Source organism: Pyrgilauda ruficollis, unplaced genomic scaffold (assembly GCF_017590135.1).
Source record: "Pyrgilauda ruficollis isolate IOZ18807 unplaced genomic scaffold, ASM1759013v1 scaffold4, whole genome shotgun sequence".
Taxonomy (NCBI): Eukaryota; Metazoa; Chordata; class Aves; order Passeriformes; family Passeridae; genus Pyrgilauda; species Pyrgilauda ruficollis.
This window is the reverse complement of record NW_024525489.1, coordinates 5,606,390-5,629,435: the sequence shown is the minus strand read 5'-3', so window position 1 is coordinate 5,629,435 and position 23,046 is coordinate 5,606,390.

The window sequence follows — 23,046 nt, the reverse complement described above, 5'->3', positions numbered from 1 at the left end:
TGAAAAAGCCCTTCACTCATGCACACACAAACCAAGACTCACCCCAGTTACCACCTAAGCAGGTTGGCTCAATCTTGTCTGGAGGCAGCACAACACCCCGCTGCATCCAGACCGAGGGTCAGGCTCTGTTTGGTGGCTCAGAACCGACAGTTTCACTCTGTGTCCTCCTCCTTCTCATCCAGTACTGGAAGTCTGCATAGCAATGCTTCCCTTGATCTGACCTGAGGGGTTTATAGCCACTATTTGGCACAGGCTGCCAGTTAGTACCCATCAATATTCCTGTCCATCTTCCCAGCAGTTTCAAATAATGCACTTGTATAACATGTTGATCCATGACCTGTGCCAAGGTTCAATACACTCCTGTTTGCACTTTCTTGTCAGCTATTACTCACTATACTCAGCTGTGAAACTAAGCATGGTCATGAAAGCACAGTGACAACCAGCTTTGCCCCTTTTTCCTCTTGATCTTCCCTTTAACAGTCACTCTTCTGCATGGCAGAATCGTTCATAGAAGCAAACCAGAAAATCAGAACAAAGATGCTCCTGCAACATGCTCCAGACACAAGTCAGTTTGTCTTGTCCAGATACACCTTAAACTTCCAGACTCAGAATGCCTGTGAGAACAATCAAAAAGCAGATGATCTACCTGTTCCTAAAGCAAGTTTCTGTGTGAACCCCACTAGACAATGTCTCAAGAAAGTTTTCTAGTTTGTCCCTGCTTCGAGTGGGGATTTGACCAGATATCCTCTAGAGGTCCTTTCCATTTTATAAGGTCCTTTCCAAACTGTTTTGCTATGATCCTCTGATACGATCTCTCTTCTGCACAAGCTGTTTGCTGTTACCTTTGCTGCTCATATTCTTTCAATAGTGAAACCTGAAGCAGACCTGGGGCAATTTGCATGTACCAAGACAGAAAAATCCACAGCTAGAACAGTCATCAGGAGAGTTTTCAACATCTCTTCAAAGTACAGGGTAGAAGCAAGCTTTTGGAAAATATGTTTTCAGGGCACCTATTCATTGTAATAATTGAAGGTGTCACTGATAACGAATTACTGTTCTTGCTACTGGCCTAACAACTCTTTTTATCTTTGGGGTTGCATTCAGCAACTGCAACACGTTGATTCAATGATACAACATACTGAAAATGAAAGCAGTGTTGATGCAATGCAAAAACAATCTATTCATCATCCTGACAGCCAACAAATAACTTTTCCTCTTTAATCTGGAAATTGTGGCTGTTCCTTATGTTGCTAAATCATGGTATTGCTATTCTACAGAGGGTCCTTATTGTTTGGCTTTACGTTTTAGAGTTTTTTCTTTTCTACTGGTACATATTTCCAGCCTTTTCCTTCCATGTGCTATTGTAACATGTCCTTTACAGGGGAACATGAGCCACATGAGCTATTTACAGCTTGTAGCTCACACATTTGTTATTATCTACAGTTCTCATGAACTGTACCAGACAATAAAAAAATTGTTCTCCTCAAGGACTAGCCAGGATAAAACCAGCACAACCTAAAGAGACCATCAAGTCAAAGCTGGAAATCCTGCTGGGATAAGATACGAGTATCTAATGATTTCAACAGTCTGCCTTTCATCTGACTGCTGGCCCTCATCAATACCAGTGAGATGTTACATTGATTGAAGCACTTAACAATTTTCCCTTCATGCAAATGATCTATGTGCAGATTCTCCATTAACTACTAACTTGCTACTTTTTGAGATAGGAGAAAAATTACTTCTAGGATAAATCAGACCAGAGATTCCCTGCTAAGTATTTGTCATATCATTTCACTAAACATTCACTGTTTATGCTTATTGCAGCTGTGCAGCTTCCATGGGCTTTAATTCACACACCTTACTCAGCAAACCCCAAACATTTTCCATAGGGCATTCAGCTTGGTGAATAAAACCACAGCACCTTCCCATTTCTCATTATTGAGTTTCTTTCATCTATGGAAGAAAGGACCAAGGAAAATGTTCAGCATACTCATCTGAAGCTGAAGCTCACGTTCACAACTCCAATTCAGAGTCATATCATTTTTACCAGTATTGAATACAATTTCCAGTCCATTGGAACTGGAATGACCATAGGCTAGCTACCATTAGAAAAATAAATATTTGCCAAGAGTTGCCAATGCAACAGTGTGAGAACATTAACATCACCAAAGATATTCAATTGGCTTCTAATTAAAAATATGATTTAATGTTTTACCACCCTTTTTTGTTTCCTTTTTAAAACATCCATATGTTTGACATTTTGTTAATAAGAATATGAACAAAAATGAACAGAAATTAATTCTGGGTCCATGGCTTAGATGCATAAGGAGACACATTTATTTTTTTTGTTTTAAGTGTAAGGCATTTTTAAAGCTTCATTTGTCAAGTAAAAACCAGTAATATACATTCATAATACAACCTGCCACACAGCTTCATTTTTGGTAATGAATGCTAAGTATCTGACTAAAGAAACTGGTGGAAAAGAAAGGACTTTTGCCTTAAAAAATTTTAAAAAGTGAAAAATTACTTCAGAACAAAATATTTCACTTCAGAAACATTGCCAAACAGGAGACCAAGAGGAAGTATCCTTCTAATATTTCTTATAACTTATCTCCCTCACAGATTTATCTTTTAGGTTGCCCATTGTGTCACTGCTGCAACATAATCTTTTACATCATGGAGAAGTCAGGTATGTCATGGAATTCTCTGATCAGAACACATCAAGAGCAACTCAATGGAGCTTGAAATCTCAGTCTTATCATCTAAGAAAAGACAACCATGATTCCCATTATGCACTGTAGCAGAACTTTTTAATTAAATGTCTTATTATCAGTCAAGTACTGGCCTATTCAACCATTTCTATTTTTGAAGGAAAATAATAATACAAGTGAGATACTTGTGAAAACAATCTTTGTCAAAACCCTTTTTTTTTTCCCTACAAAATAGCAATATCGACTATAAAAAACAACCCCACACTCAGACCATTTGGAGCAAATGGAAGTAAGCACAAATAGCTACATTGGTTAGGGAAATTATTTACATATTTAACTTTGCATTTGAGTTCCTCAACTATTTCTATTTCTCTTGTAAGGCTGGATTTCGTGGCAGCATATTGCTCCAGCAGCACAGTGGCAGAGAAAATCTGGGCTACATCTTCCTCTGACACTGTGCAGGCAGAGTGACACAAACGGTGACCTTTAAGGTAAATATTGCTTAGAGACCTTTGAGGTATAGAACCAGGATACAGCAGGGAACTTTATTAAATGGAAGTTACCTTCTTGAGAAAGATCTTTTAATTTCACACTTCTGCATGCAATTTCATTGATTTCTGTGGGATTAACTGTGTACATCTGGTTTGCAAGAAACTCTGTGAGATAACCTATGAGTTGAAAAAAAACCAAGATAGCTATCTGAACTGCAGTTTTGCATTCAAAGCAAGTTATGTCTCTGCTTGCCATCTGCCATAATTATTATTGTTTCTTCTGAATGTTCATTGCATTTGAAATGTGTCTGAACAACATTGTTCTTACTGGTTATAAAATGATCCTTATAATAGGTTTACCAAATTATTGATTCAAAGCTTTTTCCTAAGTCAGCTACAGAAAGCAACATGTTCCATAAATAATGCATTTTGCAGAGGAGTAGGGAGAAAAAGTAACTAGGAAAATATAGTTTTTCTTGCTTCTTTTATGTGACTGCCTCACCTCATTTCTCTTTACTGTATTGTCCATAGTTGATTCAAAACTATGACATTCTTATGCAAGAAGAAAATATCTGCTTAGTGTCAATTCTCATACCTTGAGTACTACAGTGAGTGAATTTTTGATGCCCAAGTTCCCAGAGTCCCGAAATTATATTAAAAATTTAACAAACTTTGTGAGATAAATGGAGAGAGTGGAGAGGCTTGAGAATAAGCCTCGCACATTTCCTCATGTTTCAGAGAGCTGAATGCTTTTTGAAAAAGAATTAATGATTTTTACTGACCCTGGAGGGCTTTTTAGAAGTGTAAGTCCATTCTGACAATTTTTTTATTAAGGAGTTTGATTAGCAGTTCCTCACAAAAGAGCAGTCAGCTATTTAGGGTGGGTCTCTAATGCAGTTCAAAGCCCAGCTCTCATGGCATTATGTCCTGGAAAGGCACTTTTTCCATTCCAGACAAAGGAATGAAATTCTCTGCATTACAGAACATTCTGCTGAAGCAACAGCCGCTCCTTGACTGCTTTGTAATGGGCTTTGGAGGGTGATTTGTCTTGGGCCAGGACGCAGGGCAGGCATAAAGTGCTGCCCATTTCCATTAGCAGCCCACAGGGTCTGTGAGAACTACCTTGGGCAGGAACAGCCAGGACAAAACTCTTCCAGTGATGGAAAGTGTGTCAGCTTTTTAAAGGCTTTAGGAAGCAGGAGGCCAGGAAGGGCTACCTAAGTATTGAAAACCCCACTGTAAATCACGTGTAGCTGCAGTACACCAGGAGTGACCCCTCACCAGCTCTGGGGGGATTGCTGCAGCGCTGGTTCCCCTGCTTCTCCCTGGGCAGAGCTAGAGCCAGCAGGACCCACAGCAGCCATCCTGAGCGACCCACCCCAGGCATGCTCCTCCCCTGGAGGCTGCTCAGGGCTCCCTGCTCTCACAGCTGCTCCCAGGTGGAAGCCAGGGCCTGACAGAGTGCTGAGAATCCACATTTCCTCTTGCCTTCCCTTTCCATTTTGGTGAACTGGCACACCCAACATGTTCCAGCAGATGTGGCAGCCTGCTCCCAGGTTACCAGCTCTGAGTGCTCCCGGGCTCCTCAGCACATGGAGAGTCCAGCAAGGCCCAGCTCTTACCACACCCTGCATTTCTTCCAGCAACAGATGCTTTCAATTTTTCCATGATCAATACCTTTAGACTGCACACCTGAAGTTATGGTTGGTTATTTCAGGATACAGAAATTGATTTGCATAAATGTCTGCAGATCATAAAAACACTGAATGATTTGGGTTGGAAGGGTCCTTAAGAATCTTCTAACTCCAGCCTCACCTACCCTGGGCAGACACCTTTCACTGGAGCAGGTTGCTCAAGCCCATCCAGGAGCCAGGGTAGCATATACTTCTGAAAATCAACAGCATTTCACCAATAAAGCAGCTGTAACTATATCTCACAATAAAGTAAACTTTGAGTGGAAGGGGGCTTTATTCTACTTTTATATATATGGCTTTGAATAATTTAAAATTTTAGAGATATCACAGGATAATTCAGGTTGAAAAGCGCCTCAGACAAAAATATAACAACCTGCTCAGGGATTTGAATTTTTGTTTGCAACTGCAGTGAATATTAAAAAAAAATAAAATTCTAGTCTGTGTCTCTAAAATTTTTGTTTACTTGAAATAAGGTAGGAGACATATATAGGAGCTTGCAAAAAGTAATGCACCATGTGGGAGAGAAGCCTGTGTGTGCAAGCCAGCATTTTGCTAGGACAAGCCACGCCCTGCTTGGCAAATTACCTCTGTTGAACAAAAGTTGTCTTTAAATAAGGCTCCTGGAATGTAGCAAAGAGATAATACTATACTATCCAATTAAAATGGTCTCCCTCACATTGTCTACAAACATGGCAAACACAAGGCATTAATTTTCAAAGGGGGAATAATCCAACTGTGGCAGAACCATTCGCTTGCCTTCACTGTCACTGCATGAAATAATTGATTTGGACAGATACAAACACGTGGTCTGGGGGGAGAAGATCCCCAACACAGAAGAGAGAAAATCATTGCCTCAGACTAGCAACAGTTACTTAGGCATCTATCTTACTGGTGGGAGACTGTTCCCAGTGGTTAAAATAGAAACATTTATTGGTAATTACATTAATAATAAACATTAGCAGCTTGGCTTCAAATATTTTACCTTCAAAGTAATTAATGAATATTTGTTTTCAGGGATTTAAACTGTTTCTTAAAAGTGCTTAACAATTTTAGTGCAGCAAATAATAGAGGAAACAAGGGGTTTTTTTTACCCTAGTACAAAGATATTCACATAATTGTTACCTAATAAAAATTTTGCAAGAAAATGTGTGGCTTATTATAATATGCATTTAATACTACCATGGGTCTTTAAAAAAGGCTTTAAAAAGCAATTTTTGCAAAAAAGCTTTGCCTCAAGGACCTTGTAGTCTTAATCAATCAACTTAATTACATTCCTTATATATCTAAAGGTGGGGAATAGATATTCAACTATAAGAATCTAAGTATATGAAATTAGGTGTTTCCATCCACTTTGAGATGTGCAGAATTTTCACAGACTAAGTTTATGACCAGATAAAATCACTGGATTAAAACTTTAGAAATGCAGAAATTTTGTTGAAATTATTTAATTTAGTATTTTTCTCTTATTAGTTTTTGTTGGCTTTTATGTTTTGAGGCAAAATAGCAATCAGAGATTATGAGATTCTGCATATTGTGACAAGTATGTTTCTAAGGAACTTCTTGAGATCAAGTTTGTAATCTCCTGAAAAAAAAAAAAAAAAAGTGCCATAAAAATGTCTAAACAGAATCTTAGTGTTTGGTGCAAGTTACTCGCATTAAAAACATTTTTTAGTTTGAATTTTAAAACAAGATTTTTGCCATTTTCCATTTTGCCAGTTTCAGACAGCTCCTTTCTTTTCTCCCTGTAACTGGGTTTGGTTTTGGAAGCTGATTCATTCATATGTGTGACACAGAAGTGTTCTGAAATCAAGAAATAATTGGGGTTGGTTGCACATAACAGGGAAAATGGCTGAATACCTCTAGGAGAGCTTAGCCTGACCCCTCCTCTTTCCTTCCAATTTTCCCTTGCAAGGTGAAGGAAGTGGAGAAGGAGATGCCAAGCAGCTTGACAATCACCATGTGTTGCACCCTTGAAGTTACACAGTCCTTATGGATCTGAAACAAGGACAGTTTCTTGATGAAGGTGATTTCCAGAGTGCCTACTAATTAATTAATTTCTGTACTACCTCAGGTATTGGCAATCAGAGTTTTTTAAATTTTTTTTTTTCCTGATGTGGGCTGTATATAGCTTATTAACATCTTTGTTTCTTTCTTCTCAGACATTTGTTGTATAATTTTCTGTAAAATTTAAATAAACTCCAAATTTAGTTTAATTTTAAAATAGCAATCCAAATCACTTGCAGCAAATTCAATGTCAGTGACAAATGTAGCACACATTGAATTAATTATCCAATTTTTTATATTCACCCTAATGTCTTTTTTTTGCTACTGAGATGTCATTGAAAAATGCCCATTTACAAATTACATTTAATGAATTATATAATAAATATATATAAACCTAAGACACAAAGGTAAACAGCCTTATATCTGCTATGGTCTGGAAATGATGGATGAGAAAAATCAAAACTCAGGAAGGAGTCACCTACTTACAGGTAATAATTCTGAAGGCAGGACATTTTATAATGGAGATTCCACTTCTTTTTTTTTAATCATTTAAAAATGTACTTTGTTTTAATTCAATAAGCTACTTCAAGGTAACTTGCTAGCATAGGAGTGCAATACAATACAGCTCTAGCAAAGCAAATAAACCCAGAGCAAAAGTTAAACCCAGGAGAAAAACTGCCATCACTATAATTAACTAGAAATACAGATCACAACCCTGACGGGAAAGTCTCTTAATGAATCCTTGGTCTGAACATCAGCTGATGAATAGGAAATAACACTGAAATCAGAAAAAGATTTATTGATTTACAGCTACTGAGAGTCAGCTGTGGATTTGACATGTTAGACAAGTCTGATGGTGTAAAATTGACTCAGAGCTCAGTGGTGACAAATCTACAGAGACAGGAATCATTTTAAGTAGCAAAACCCAGATTGATTGTAGCTAGTCCATGACAAAAGACCTAAGGCTTGGATCATTTAAAACTGGACCAGGACATTATCTACTGAAACATGGTAGCCATTTAGTCCTGCCTCTTTTTATATTTTGTTTATAGAAGTATTATTTTAAGGAGAAGCATTCTTAGTAGAATATCATGAGTATGGATACATTACTGCAGATTCTAGAGAAGCCCCATTCCCAGGTCATAGCCTAGAATGAGTCACAAAATCAGAGAATCTATTGAGTTGGAAGGGCTCCATCAGGATCATGAAACCCACCTCCTGGCCCTGCACAGCACCATCCCCAAGAGTCACACCAAGTGAGTCCTTTCCATCTACTTGTCACTGACAAGTGCCTTATGGATACAAGGAAACACATGTTCCTGCTCCCCACTATAATCACTGGGAGTTTTGCCGTGGTCAAGGGTTATGAGCTGTGTAGGCTGGAGACAGTTTGGGGGAGATTTTATCCATTAATTAAATGACCCTTTGAACTCCAAAGACGAGCAGACCAAAGCAGGTGACTGCGTGGGAGTGTTCTTCCACATCTCTCTCTGTCAGGTGATATCTCCAGCAACTCTCTTCTGTTTTTCACATCCAGACCAGAAACCACCCTTAATGCCTGAGGCACGCTATTTTAAAGTTTCCATCGAATTAATAGAAAAAAGATCACATGAGGAAAATGTGTCCTGGCATAAGGACAATTTCTGGTTCCCCTGCTGCCAACTGAAGTAATGCAAAGTTCAAGCAACACAGTCACTGCATCACGGTGGCTTCTGCTGCAGGAACAGCTCAACTGTTGATGCAGCAGATACTGAATCATCAATTTTAGTCCAAAATATTTAGGAGAATGGGCACTACAGTCAAATTACTTTCATATGCTGGGTTTTAAATTGTGGTGGTTCACCAGAAGTATTCAGACCGTAAATATGCTCTCTGAAACAAACTACTTAGGCTACAGCTGTGTCTGATAAAGGAGAGGGATCTTAAAGCATGCACTGAAGATCCCTAGATAAGGCTGCACTAGTCTGAAATGTCCTGATAAGCTTGCTGGAAGGGAAGTTGCTATAAGGCACAATTCCACTGAGTTGCAAAATAGCTGATGGCAAAGCCTCTAAACAGCAAAATGAGCAATACATATATTTAAATATGTTTGGTTGTCTTTTTCTATTTTCTGTTATCTCACTGATATGTAAGGACATTACCCACAGGAATAACAGAAACAAACTAAAAAATGTATAGGTCACAACAATGTCCAGACCCAAAAAGGGATATGATTAACAAAATCTAATCCAGTTGCTCCTGAAAGCACAATATGCAATAGATCTCTATGGAAAAAAATAGCACCTAAAATTTTCTATAAAGGATGCTCTTCAACATAACCACAACCAAATATTAGTCTACTTCTCATTTGGTCCTAATTTCCCTGTTCAGAGTCATTTTATAAACGACTGTCTGTTAAACTAAGCAATTCTCCAAAACTGGCTGTTTCATTTTTATAAGATGAACAAGATTTTTAGTATTCCTGGGAGCTGTTTTCACGAGTTAGTTATAGGGTGAGGAAATGGGAACATGCAGGTGTGTGGCCTTCAGACTCAGACAAAAAAGTATTCACTTATGAACAAAAAGAAACAGTTGGAGATTTTAAGATTCCTGGATTTGCAAAGAAAATAATAAATAAAACAAAACACCACCCTAAATAATCCAATTGTTCAACCAGAGATTCCGTCTTCTTTCACGAGATGTCAACAAATAATGAACACCTGGTAAGATGGGAGCTCACTGAGCTCATCCTACTCATTACCTTCACGAGGGGTGTTCTGCTAGCACACAGACAGGTGACTGGGTCAGGGAATAGCACCAGTTACTACTTTTTCCCCAGAATGAAATGACAGGAAAACGGCAACATTCTGAGAGAATTACACTGTACCTCTCAGGATAACTGTTCCAAAGCCGTTTCAGTTGTTCTGGTAGGAACTTAGCGTGCTGGTGTTCAGACTTCACTGGCATCAGACCAGCAACTCTCCTCTTCATTCGTGTCTTAAAATGTGAACAATTAATTCTTCAACACTGAGACTGTGAAAAGCACAGCCCCTTTTAGACTGTGAGCTCCATGGTGTTAACTCAAGCTGGCCTCAGCCTGCAATTCATGCTGGCTCCTCGGGTGCCCCTTTCTCATCCCATGTGATATGACTGCCCAAGCTGCTTCATCCATGCATTAGATCCCATTTTTTTAAAGCAAATCCTGGATGAAATGGGGCTCAAAGTATGTTTGTAGTAAACTTATCAGCCTTCAAGTATTACAAAACTACTGTTGAAGAAAGGACTTAAGCCAAATCAAAGTGCTTTTAAAACCATGTTGTTTAAGAAAAAAAGAATAGGCATCTCTGCTTGCCTATACTCCACTGAACAATCCTATCCAAAATTACAATTTTGTTGAAAAGGCAGAATGGCAAGCCTCTTGAACCATGTTTAAATGATAAAGCCAAATCCTCTGTGAGATAGTGAAATCCTGCATGGACAGTAAAGCACTAATGGGAAGCAGTTCTTTTCCATGCTAAAAGCTTTGACAGCTGGCTCTGCAAGGAGCATTAAAACACCTAATCTAAACTTTCCAGAAATGACAAAGAAATGGAGAACCACTGAAGCAGATCTTTCTAAGAGACAGCACCAACAAATTCTCTGTGTTGTGTGGTTCAGGTGAGCAAACCAATTCCAGTAGTGCTAGAACCACATGCTTCGTTCTTAGCTTGGTGGTATTTGCTATGCTGCATACCAGAGAGCAACAACTCCACCTGAACTTTGATAAGATTGGAATGGGAATCATGCCTTAGTGATAGAGGAGACTACAAGTCTTTTGATTTGCTGGGGGGCAGGAATGGAGAGGAAAGTTGAAGACTTATAATTTCACAGTCCATATAAATCACTTTACTGCTGCTCTCTTCAATACAGTTCCACTTAAGGGAAAATAAGCAGTTCCTGTCCCTTTTCAAGAGCCCGACAAAGTACACATTTGTGTGTGCTTTTGTAATCAATTTAAAAATTCAGATCAGACACAACATCTGGTTTGTGGCAAGATTTCCCTTTCCAAAGGAAAAATTGAGTTAGTCTATTATGAATCATGAAACAATATTGATATTACAATCTGAGCAGAAATAAATGTCATAAAACTACCCAACAGTAAACACTAATGACAGTGGGGGATCTAATTTCAAAAATTTTTAATCATTATTTTCATGAATGTTTGGCATTCTCAATTTTCTGCCATATCTCTTGAACATACACTGATGCACTCCTTTCTTCCTAACTCAGTTTATTTTCCATTTGGCATTTCACTCTTGGAATGCAACAAATGTCTAGAAAGGGAAAACTCCCTCTGCCTAATGAGGTTGGCCAACACTTCAGAGTTTTAGCATAATTCAAAGAAAAGTTGTTCTGGGTGGAGAAGGTAATCCCAACAGAAGATCCACCTAAAACCAGAGTTTACTAACGTGTTCCCTAGATCGTAGGGCTCACAACTCTCTCACACACACAAGGTGATGAGCAGTTTTCAACCCCAGTGTGCAGTGGGGTGACTCACCACAATGCAGCTGTTATCACGTATTATATGAACAATTTATTCTGAGAATTCATTTGATGTGTGGCTCTGGTGAAAATTTGCAGTTTGTGCTGCATTCTCAATTTTCTGCCATATCTCTTGAACATACACTGATGCACTCCTTTCTTCCTAACTCAGTTTATTTTCCATTTGGCATTTCACTCTTGGAATGCAACAAATGTCTAGAAAGGGAAAACTCCCTCTGCCTAATGAGGTTGGCCAACACTTCAGAGTTTTAGCATAATTCAAAGAAAAGTTGTTCTGGGTGGAGAAGGTAATCCCAACAGAAGATCCACCTAAAACCAGAGTTTACTAACGTGTTCCCTAGATCGTAGGGCTCACAACTCTCTCGCACACACAAGGTGATGAGCAGTTTTCAACCCCAGTGTGCAGTGGGGTGACTCACCACAATGCAGCTGTTATCACGTATTATATGAACAATTTATTCTGAGAATTCATTTGATGTGTGGCTCTGGTGAAAATTTGCAGTTTGTGCTGCACTAGAGACCCTGTGTCTGGGTTGCAAGTCCCCAAATGATAGGTCAAGTTCAAAAGCTTCATCCAGATACAGCTATTAAGCTTTAAAAATTGAAGCTATTGATCTGAATTATTTCAGCTTAGAGACAGGTCTCAGAGAAACGTTATAGGAGCAAGGAGCTCTTCAGTTTGCCAGAGTACAGCTGGCCAGGGATGTCTGTTCCCAGAGACTTGTTTCAACTGAGAAAGAGAAATGGCTCAAATGAGGCTTTTTTCCCCCTTGTCTTAGTCTTAACAAGAAAACTTGATCCTCTGGCTATAGTTCTACCAGCTTTGGCTTTCATTTCTGGGATTAAAACAATACTAGCTTGTATGCCTAAGCAGCCTTTTTTTTCACAAAATAATGGCAGCAAAAAATCAGTAGATGCTCAAGCTGAAAGTTTTAAAAAATCTTGGTAATGTCCCCTTCCTTTGCCTCCTACGTCCCAAAAAAAATCTCTCACTTGATGCACAAATCATAAGCTTTTTTAAGAAAAATGTAACGGTAGGTTTTGATCTCCTCTGATTTTAAAACTACTCAGAAGGCAGAAGCACTCATGGGAGCCAGAGATCTTTCCCTCATCATAGGAACTCCTTTAGTAAGGGGCAGAGCTGTGACTGGTGATGGATGAGTAACGCTCCTCCAGCAGCAGCTCTTAATCTTGTTATATGGGAGAATGTGAGGTGATTAGAAAAAGAGGAGAAGTTACTGTCAGAGGGACTTTCCAGCAGAGGTGCAAACCAAATGTGATGCAAAGAGCAGTATGAACTTCCTTAGCAACGGCAACAACAGCTGGGCTGCTCCCAAAGCACACCATGGGCACAGGCTGCACCAAGCAATGCTAGCAGGAAAAATTAAAGCACACTGAACTTTTCATAAATGCACTCTGATCCAGGCACACAGGAAAGACTCATCTCTGACTGTATTCAAAGCCTGATAGATCTAGAGAATATCTGCCAAAATCTATTTAGCTGAAAGCCAGGGGTTTGGTGGAGCAGGCAGTATCAGCTTTCAGCAGTGTGCAAGACTCTGCATTTATATTTTTATGACTATACAAATATGTGTTTGTATTTAGAAAAAAAACTGTTGTTGTCTGGGGTTTTTTATTTTTAACCTGCTTGCCAATAAATAAACTTATTTTTGTGAATTTCATTTCTTGCATTTATTTTAAATGCAAGCAAGTGATTAAGTGAAGCACAAATTAAAAAGGGGAGTGGGCTCCCAAGAATGCCACTTGAAGCTTGATTTACCGCAAGTTAGCAGGATGTAAGCTCTGATGTGTTTTGTTTCCTTTTGACATTGAAAATATACCAGCACCTCCACTCCTAAGTGCCATAATGATCTGGCCTTAAATTTACTTTTAAAATTATTTTTTTCATGCACACTAGATGGTGCTCAAGTTAAAAAATGAATGGCAACATCAATAGACTTTTCATGAGATTAGCAAAATACATTAACATACTTATATCCAGAAATCAGGGAAAACTGACTACTCACCTGAGTCTCTTCTTGACTGCTGATCATTTTACTAAAATTGTCTTCTTTCTGACTCCATTCCCAATCATTCAGGATTTTTAGTCGCATATTTATGAAACTTTTGCTGTGATTTATAGCATTCTGCATTAGTGAGAGTGGAATGAATTACCTGAATATGCGTACACAGCTCCAAACTCCATGGAAATACACTTCACCAGCCATCAGGAATTCAGTATCTGTGTTCATGGCAATACTGAGTTTGTGGAAACATTTGAAAACAGAATTATCTCTTTCTCAGCAATCATATTGGATTAACCTATTAGTTTGTGGAAAAGTTATCATATTTCTTGACATTTCAAGCAAACTATACCAAGTGTATTGGTCACTGACCTTTATCCTAACTACAGTCTGAGTTTTGAGAAAATCAGGCTCTTTTCAAGTAGTGCAGAGAGAAAGGACTCAGCAATTCAAGTCTGACACAATTCAATAGGTGTCCAGTCCTGACAGACCCTCCTGAACTGGCAATGATGGAACAAAAGTGGTCACAGACACAGGTGAGGACACAAAATTGGTGAGGAGGAGACACTGACAGCAATGCTGAACTTGTCACAGGCAGGCAGACAATGAATTAATCAGAAATATAGAGATGCTTGAATCTGACTCATGACATTGCATTGATTAATTGGAGATATTTTCTACTTTTCCAATACCTTAATAGCTCTTCACAGAATGTTGCTTATTTCTGCAGGGTTGAAAATTCCTTGGGCAAACCCAGAGGCTGACTTGGGCTGCAGACAGATGGCCACTTGCAAATCTGGTTGTGCAGCTGCAGATGCTTCTGACCTAAGCTATTTTTCTTCCATGGCCATCAGAGGTTCTTCCCTACTCCCCTCTTCTCATTGGTAGAGGATTCTCTTGAATCCTCTTTCTCTCATTTCAGAACCACAGAGTTAAGCCTAATTTTCAATCTAACTTTGAAGCAAACAGCAGTCCATCTATTCTCTCTGCTGAGAGAGGGCAGAAGCTTTCAGCAGTGAATTAGTAGCAAGCAGCTGTTTCAGGGTGGCATCTTCAGCCAGCATGGCAGTTTGCAAAGTGAACAGCAAGCCCAGAAACACCAGCTGGGCTAAAAGGCTTAGCCCAGACTAGATACCAGCTCTACTTTTGGAAAAATCATGACAAATTATTCCAGAATTGCAAATCAGTCATCCAGGAGAAAAGGACATAAGAAGCAAAACTAATTGAATTTTACATTACTTCTCAACCCCTCCTAAATATTTGATCACAAAACCCAAAAGTGATCTTGATTCCTTTTATCCAACACCTTCTGCTCTGTCACAGATCAACATTAAAAAAAAAAAAAATGACTCCAATCTGCTGGAAATAACAAAAGGTAAGAGAGTGTCAAGTGCTGTTTGCACAAAGAGGACTGTGCAATAAAGTTCATAAAATCATGAGCAAAGTTCACCTTTATCTTCTACAAATAACATTTCAACTTCCCTGTTTGTATATAATGAAAAAAGCAATGTTTCATCACATACAACCACCCTGTATTTACAGTGTATTATCCTATCTTTTTTTTTTTCCATTAAATGAAAAGCATTTAACAAATTGTGAACAGAAATCACCATGGATTTAAATGTGGGGAGACCATTAGAAACTAGAAACCCTCACTCAGCCCTTTACTCAGAGAAAAGGAATACATCTTTTTCTTCCTCACATCAGATAACAGCAAACATCCTCTGTAGAAACCAGTGGCATCCACTGCTGCATCTGTCTAAATACAGACCCTGTATACACTACTAGCTCCTGAATAGTCTTTTTTTTTCCACTCCAGAAACTGCCATGAGGCTATAATTCTAAAAAGCATTTTTAAATAATTACAGGAGGATATTAGCCCTTACCTAAAGAGCTTACAGCTTAGCCTACAATCCTTCTCCAGGATTCTTTATTGCTGTCAAGGGGATTTGCACAGATGCAGCAGTTTGACCAGAAGGCCATTTACAGAAGTCCATATGACTTCACAGAGATTAATTCTACAGTTCCTATGGTGAGCGTGGAGCTACACCAGAGCATCCCCAGGCAGAACAAACTCAACTGCTCAGGAAACCATTTCTGTGACTATGCATCTCCACAGTCTGAGATACTATCACCACATCTGAACACGCAGAGAACTGAATGGAGAAGAAGGAGTTGTTTTTCTATAACCACTCTGATTCTCTTTCAGGCACAACAGGGAATTAATTGCCAAGTAAAGCCCCTTCTCCTATTGAGGATTTTAGCAATAAGAAAACAGAGGGTTGGAGTACACTGCTGCAGACAGTGCTTTGCTGGGTTGTTAGGCCGGGTGTCTGACTTTGGTTATGTCCACCAGTGAGTTTAGGCACTGGATTTTGACCAGTACATGTAGGTTGGCCCAGATGGGCAGAAGGCTGAAATCAAATCAGCAAAATAAAAAGAGCTAGTGAATCAGATTTTCTCAAATTAACTGCTGTTTAAAAATAATAAGCAACTGAAATTGATTCTTGTTTGTGCATCAAGGGAAGATGGAGAAAATCCAGAGCTAGGCAGTCACTTCATTTATATTCTTCTATTGAAATCTTGCACATTTAATCCATATGAGCAGTAAACAGAAGAAAGCTACTCAGCATTTAAGCAGTCAGTCTAATTACAGGTTGCCAAGGAATGTGCAATAGGTGCAGTTGAGCCAAACTCTAGAGCAGAACTCCTCTAAAAAAAACCAGACATCTTGAGATTGCAAGTCTGAAGCAAGCCCCCATTTTTGAAAGGGGGAAATATAAAACCACTAGATCCAAACAGCCAAAAAACTAGGCAGGTTTAAAATATTTATCCAGATTCTGACAATTTGGCCAATACACTCTCTAGGCTTATTGAGCTATAAACCCACATCAGATGTTTGTTGCCCTCACCCCGATAGGTACAAATATTTATTTTGAAGACTATGTAATTTCAAATGAGGTCTGATTATTCTTTATCAGTAAATCAAAGAGCAACAGAAAGAAAGGTGAAAAGGAAAGCACATTGGAAAAAAAAAAAAAGGCCTTAAATTTAAAGATGAAGGGGTAAGGGAGCAAAAATTTCTAGATGTTTATAGCATCTTGATTATAATCTTCCTTGACATCTTTCTGAAATGCAAGTTAAAATCCATAGAGATTGGGGTTCAACAAAGCAAAGAAAACAATATGGCAGGTTTAGCACCAATGAAGCAACTTCATCAGGTGTGGAGAGGGATCAACTTCAGGGGAGTGGATCCAAATATACTACTGGGATCCAAATATATCATTAAATAAGAGGGCTGGCAGTGTATTCCAGTGATGCAGCAGTGGAATGGGAGCATCTTCAGAGGGCTCAGCCACTCTGAACCATTTGCTATACTCCAAAGAGCAGCAGTGCCATGGAGCTTTCTTTAGCCACAGAGTAAGACACTCTCCTCCTATGTGTGACAGCAGCACCAGCCTGCCAGGCTGTGCCCACACTTAGAACTCCAGAGGAAGAAGTATTCAGAGTGGTCTGTAGTGCCCAGAACAGTCTGTGTGCAAAGGGACACCCAGGAGTGGTCCAACCTTTCCTTCTCCCAGGCACTCAGCAGCAACTGAGTCAAACCCACACACCTGGGAAGGAGAGCATCATCAAGCTTTCCTTACTTCTGAACATGTACAAGAAACAGGAAAGCAAGCAGAGACCATAAAAAAAGGAAAAAATACTTAACTATGCCTGAACTGTGCGTGTACAAATGCTTGGAAAAGCCAACCAATACTGGACTTACTGTCACTAATACAGAAAATAATGCAGCAGGAATATCCAACAGCTGGGACTGAGTCAGGCTCCTGCAAGCAGACTGTGCAACATAACTATCTTACTATAAAATAAATGAATATCCCAGAGGATCAAAGGCATTCTATGTAATTTTTCTTAGATTCACTGCTTGATAAAAAGATTAAAATTCCAATGGAAATCAAGACCGAAGGAAAGTAAATAAATACAGAGCCGTTCATCAATATTATAGTCTTTAAATTTTCATTGCATCTGCCCCACTAACTTATCTTCTTGAAAAGTTAGAGAAGTTCATTTTGCCAGTGATGACTGGGCAGAGCAGACAGCACAATGGAGTTTGATGAATACAGGAAAAGCAAGCACAGTGTCCACAGAACAGTAACAGAAAGGACACTTTGAAAGGATGATCCTTCCGTCATGAACAGTGGTACCCATGAAAAAAAAGAAAATCACATTCGGTGTACTCATCTGCTATATCCTGCTAGTTTCATGTTGTGTAGTCTTTACTCACTTCTTAGCTTCCCACAAATGCCTGTGATTTTTTCCTTTTTTTTTTTCTTTTTTTTTTTTGCTATTATTATACAAAATTGATTTTTACGTGCCTAAGCAAAATAAAGTAGGGAAAGAGCCACTTTTAACCCAAAGGTGATATGAACTGCTTCCTCCACATTAATAAAACTATTGATCCAGATTACTGAGGAGAAAAACTCCAAAGTAATAATATAGCTAGCCAGCAGGGGAAAAAATCCCTAGAAATAAATGAGAGAGTTGCCATGTTCCTCCAGACTCACTGGGACTTAGTTTTGGTGAGGAAGTTCTGCAGTCATGGCTCTAAACCTTTTCTTCTCATTTTATTACCCAAAGCAGTACAGATCAAGATTTATTTCCTGAAGGTGATTCTCTTCCTTAAAAAACTCCATTAAGCCATTTAAAAACAAATGTTCTTAGAACATCAGTGCCAATTTTAATGCTTAAGGAGCATCCCAGCTGTACAAAGTGGACTTTGATTTGAGTGTGTATCAAATATTATTGGCCACAGACAGTTCTTTGGCCTGGCATGTAGGTTTGATCATCATTTAAATGAGTAATAATGACCTTTAATTTCCATAAAGATCCCTCTGCTTAGCTTAGAAGGAGCATACTTTAGTGTGTACACAAATAATGGAGATTTGAAGAACCTTTGGTCTTGCCACAGTGGCAATGAGTGGCTGTAATATAACAGGGCCCTAAAGCTCATGTAAGACTTTTATGCTACTTTGGCAACATTCATGCATCAACTACTTACCTATTTTATATAGCAACCATAATTAATCCAAATTCATGGAAAAGTGACACTATGTCAGACCAGCCTCACAGAAAAGCTTTCTGTATTTACAGTGGTTTACAGAAGTTCTGCATATACCACGGACCAAAACAAAACTCAGCTCTTAGCAAAATGTCCTCTCCAATAATTTCTGCTTTCAAGTAGACAGCAGAGCCATGGATTTTTTTTGTTGGTTTTTGGGGTTTGGTTTGTTTGTTTGTTTGGTTTTTATTGCAGGGGTATTTTTTAGATATATACTTTTCTTTTTTTTCTGACTGCTAGTGCAAAGGAAAGAAAAATCATTTTATGTCCTTTCATTGCTGAGGCTTTGTATGTGTGATCAATACCTTTACAGTGAACTAAAGAACTGAGGGACTAAAATTATCCCTATTTCAGCTAGACATGGGAAAGGCTGTACAGCCATACTTTGAAAGCCATGAGTCCCTTGGACCTCCTCCTTTTTTACCAAGATTTCTTGTGAGCCTGTCCAAGCCTGGTTGAAGAGATTCCCAGCTCCTCAGTTCTGCCAGAAAAGGACTGCTTCCAGAGATTATCACTTCCATGATACCAATGCTTCACATCCAGAAGGACTAGAGCTCTTCTACTTGGATCTGCACAGGCATCTTTGGGGAAGGAGGTGGAGGGAAGGAAAGGAGAAAAAGATAATCCACTCTAAAACACACATTTGAAATATTTAGCCTGTGGACCAAGCAACCTGCATTCCCCAAGACAGACTGGGGAATTAGGGGATATAAACAGTTGCCTTGAACAAACCTGTGAAGCAGCAGTCCTTACTTCTGTTCAGAAGACCTGTATATGATTCTCCTCTGAAAAAAAAATCTAATTAATTTGCAGAAATTACCTTAGATGTCATTAAAGAAGAGGATTCATATAATATTCCACATTTACACAGAAACCATCAGTTCCAGCTGCTACCAAATGAAGATACAAAGTTTTTTGATGCTAATACCAATCTGAGAAGTTTAGATGGGCCAGTTCCCTGGAGACTGCAGTGCACAGTAGCTTTTGTATTAGTATTGCTTTTGTGGACTATGAGTCCTCTTGCCTAGATTGCAGTTCAACCCTAAGCAACCTTCTGGTGTTCCAGTGTAAGGACCAATACCTCATGTCTCACTTTCCCCATATTCTGTCTTCTCTGCTCATCCCTTTGTAATCTACTTGTATTTTAAACTCTCATGTAGTTCACCAGTCTTCAGTCTTTTGACTATTCAACAGCCTACGGTAAAACAGGATGACAGTACCAAATAGAAATTTAGTTTCCTGCAAAAAGAGCCAAGAGTCACAGAGTTTGTACGCAAAGACACTTTAATGCAAATCAAATAGTACTGTTTCATTCTAAGGTGCTCCACATTCTCAAACACCCAACACTGAGCTTCCCAGTTTGACCATTCCATTGAGAAATTCACTTTTTGTCTAAACAGCAGAAATTTTCAAAGACAACTCTTTAATTTTTCCTTTTTTTTTTTTTTATTTAATCAATACAATATTTCAATACCAACTGTTAAATCTTTATGAGCAACAGGAGCATATTCTGCAAATTTGTTGATCACTATATAGTACAACCTCAAAACTCTTATCCAAAACCCATGTATTCCAAAATTAGGTTTCCTCCCTCAACATGCAACATTTGAATAAAAAAGTACTGACTTACTCCAAAAAAATCCACTATGCAGTTATATAAACTCAGATCTTTTGACAACCCCTCTGGTTTATGAAGACACAGGTTTATATAAAGAAGCTTCAAAAGAAAATTAAAAATGAATATTATTTTGCTGGAGTTTCCAAAGGATTCTAATTCCATTTTCATAGCAGTACATATACATAAAGACACTGTGTCTAGTAATATAGTATTTCTGAAGGACTATAATTGTTCTCTGCAAAAGGCTGTGGCATGGTATACCGTGACTATTTCAGAAACTACTGTGCAGCCATTCCATTTTATTTAAGCCTTCCTAATTAGGAAAGTATCTCTGTTGAAATTATATTTATTAAAAAAAATAAATCTTACTTTAGATTACTAAAAAAGTGCACATTATGTAAGTGCAGGCTCCATTTCACCATCTCTACTCCTTGTATGTTCTACATTTCCATTCCCATACCCAGTTTTTCATAATATGTTGCAAGGTTTGGACTGCAGAAACGATATAAAGGCTATATTTGCCTTTAATCAAAATACTGATTTTAAAAATGTTTTCATATGACCAACACATTTCAGGCAATCTCAAGTATTTCAAAACATTGTTTACCATCCTCCAGAATCAAAACCTCCACCACTTAAGTTGGGGCCTTTAAAAAATAATCTGAAAACAGTATGCACAATATTTCAAGAAAGCAGAGCAGCTAAATAGCTGAAAATGGCAACACAGACATTTTAAATGTTGAAACAATCCTCCTACTTTCTGCATGAGGCCTCTGAACACAAAGAGATTGTGCATTTTACATGTTTTTTTAGCCACATATTTGTAATTGGAGAGGCAAATTTTCAGAAGGACTTCTTATTTTAGCTAACAGAAAAATAAATCATATTGTAAATGCAGTGCTGTTGCTGCCTTGATTCTCTCATATCATGGTAAGTACCAAACTTCTTGTCCTTGATTACAAGGTTCATGTTTATACTCAGTGTCATTGTTGATGACTGATATATGTTGGCTGGTTTTAAAATAAGTAACTTGGGAAGATTGATAAAGAAGTACAGAGCTCTGATTTGTTGTGGATATACTGTTTCAATGTGCAGAGGAATGTGTCATCTTTGCTCAAAGCCAGTGAAAAATATTTTAACTCAACAGAAAGCATGGAATTGCATGATATTGTGATGAGGAGTTTCACAATTTCTACAAAAATTTAAATCATTATGCCCAAACCCAGCAGGAGGAATACAACTTAAGCAAATCTTCCATCCACACTCTCAGTCAAAATTCACCAGTAAATCCTGCATCCATCTCTGAAGAACATCTCGAGGGACAGATGAAGATGAAGAGAGAGCAGGTAAAAACTAAGGTGCAATGCATGGTGTGCAGTTTCTCTGCGCACTGTGTGCAGCGTAGGAGAGAGGATGTCTCCCTGCAGCCGCATGCAGGACAGCTGAAGGACAGAGCAGAAGTTGTTCCAGCTATCAGTCTCCTCCATGCCTTACCCACCCCGAGGCCAGGCTGTTGCAACGTAGGAAGGGCTCTGCTGGGCAGAGGTGGAACATTATTTCCAGTGTATCCAGAGGAAGCACCTCAGCTTGGGGCTGCAAAGGATTCTTCCTTACCTTGGCTATTTGATGCAAAAGATAATGGTATCAGGCAGCTGGCTGCTGACAGGGAGCTGTGTTACCAGTTTCTCTCTCCTCAGAAGGAAAGAAGAAAAATGACTTCACATTGGACTATTACAGATACTAATACTTTTGTCAAAAGCAGGAACACACAGAGATTCTACAAAATACTGTCTAGACACTGGAGCACACTGACTAAAAGAAATCATTTGAGTACAAGCTTAATAAGGCAGGGTAAAAAAATCTACCACCTTACAGCTAACAACACTTTGAAAATGAGTCTGCTGTGTGTGATTTCACTGATGTCTGAGGGAGACAAAGCTCGTTATGTTCATGTTTTTCATACTTTCAGTCAAACAGATTGCTGAATAATCATGTTGTCTTTATTCTAATGGGTGAGGAAGCTATTACACAGAAGGTGTTTCCATATGTTGCAGTTAATAAAGGCAATTCTTACTAATAAGAGTAGGTTGTCTCCACTTAGCTATCTGATAAAAAGCCCTCCTATTTAGAGGAAAATGCAGATCCAGTGCCTAGAAGACTCCTAGAGCTGCACATTTCAGTGGCTACTGTAAAGTATTGTAGGTAGATGAATTCCAGGTCTTCTCCAACTGAGTCTGAATCAATGACATTCACTAAAACGTTCAGGGCATTAGGAGCAAGCACTTCCTGTCATCGACCTCTCTTCGTATCCACCCTTTTCTTGCTGGTGAAGGACAGTGGACAAAACCTGGATCCATCATTAGGGAAAATCGTCAGCAAGTCTCTTCAAGAGGTCAGAGTGCTTTCTTCTTTGAAGAAGCATCTGGATAACTGTCTTAGGAGCTCAAAATTCTACATGGAGAGTATGGTTAGTTTTAGGCTGAGATCACAGATGCTCTTTCAGACTGAAACAATAAAATGCATGGGGGAAATCCTTTTCGGAGGATCACCCAGAAGTATGAGATGTCACTTACAAGCTTGTGTTTCTAACTACAAAGCTGGGTGCATGTCCACAACTGGATGAAAACCTCACACCTGTACTACGCTGTTAGAGCTACCTAGTAAACGGAGAGAAGAAAAAAACAAAAACTCTTGAAGCTCATCTGAGTTTGCTATGATGTGTACAGTGTCTGACCACATCTTTAAAAGACATATGGAATCCAAACCTATTGAAGGACAACTTGCCTCAGTTGATTGATATATCCCAACTAGGTTCACACAGCAGTGCTCCACACTGGACTTCTCTGGATTTCAGAGTAGGG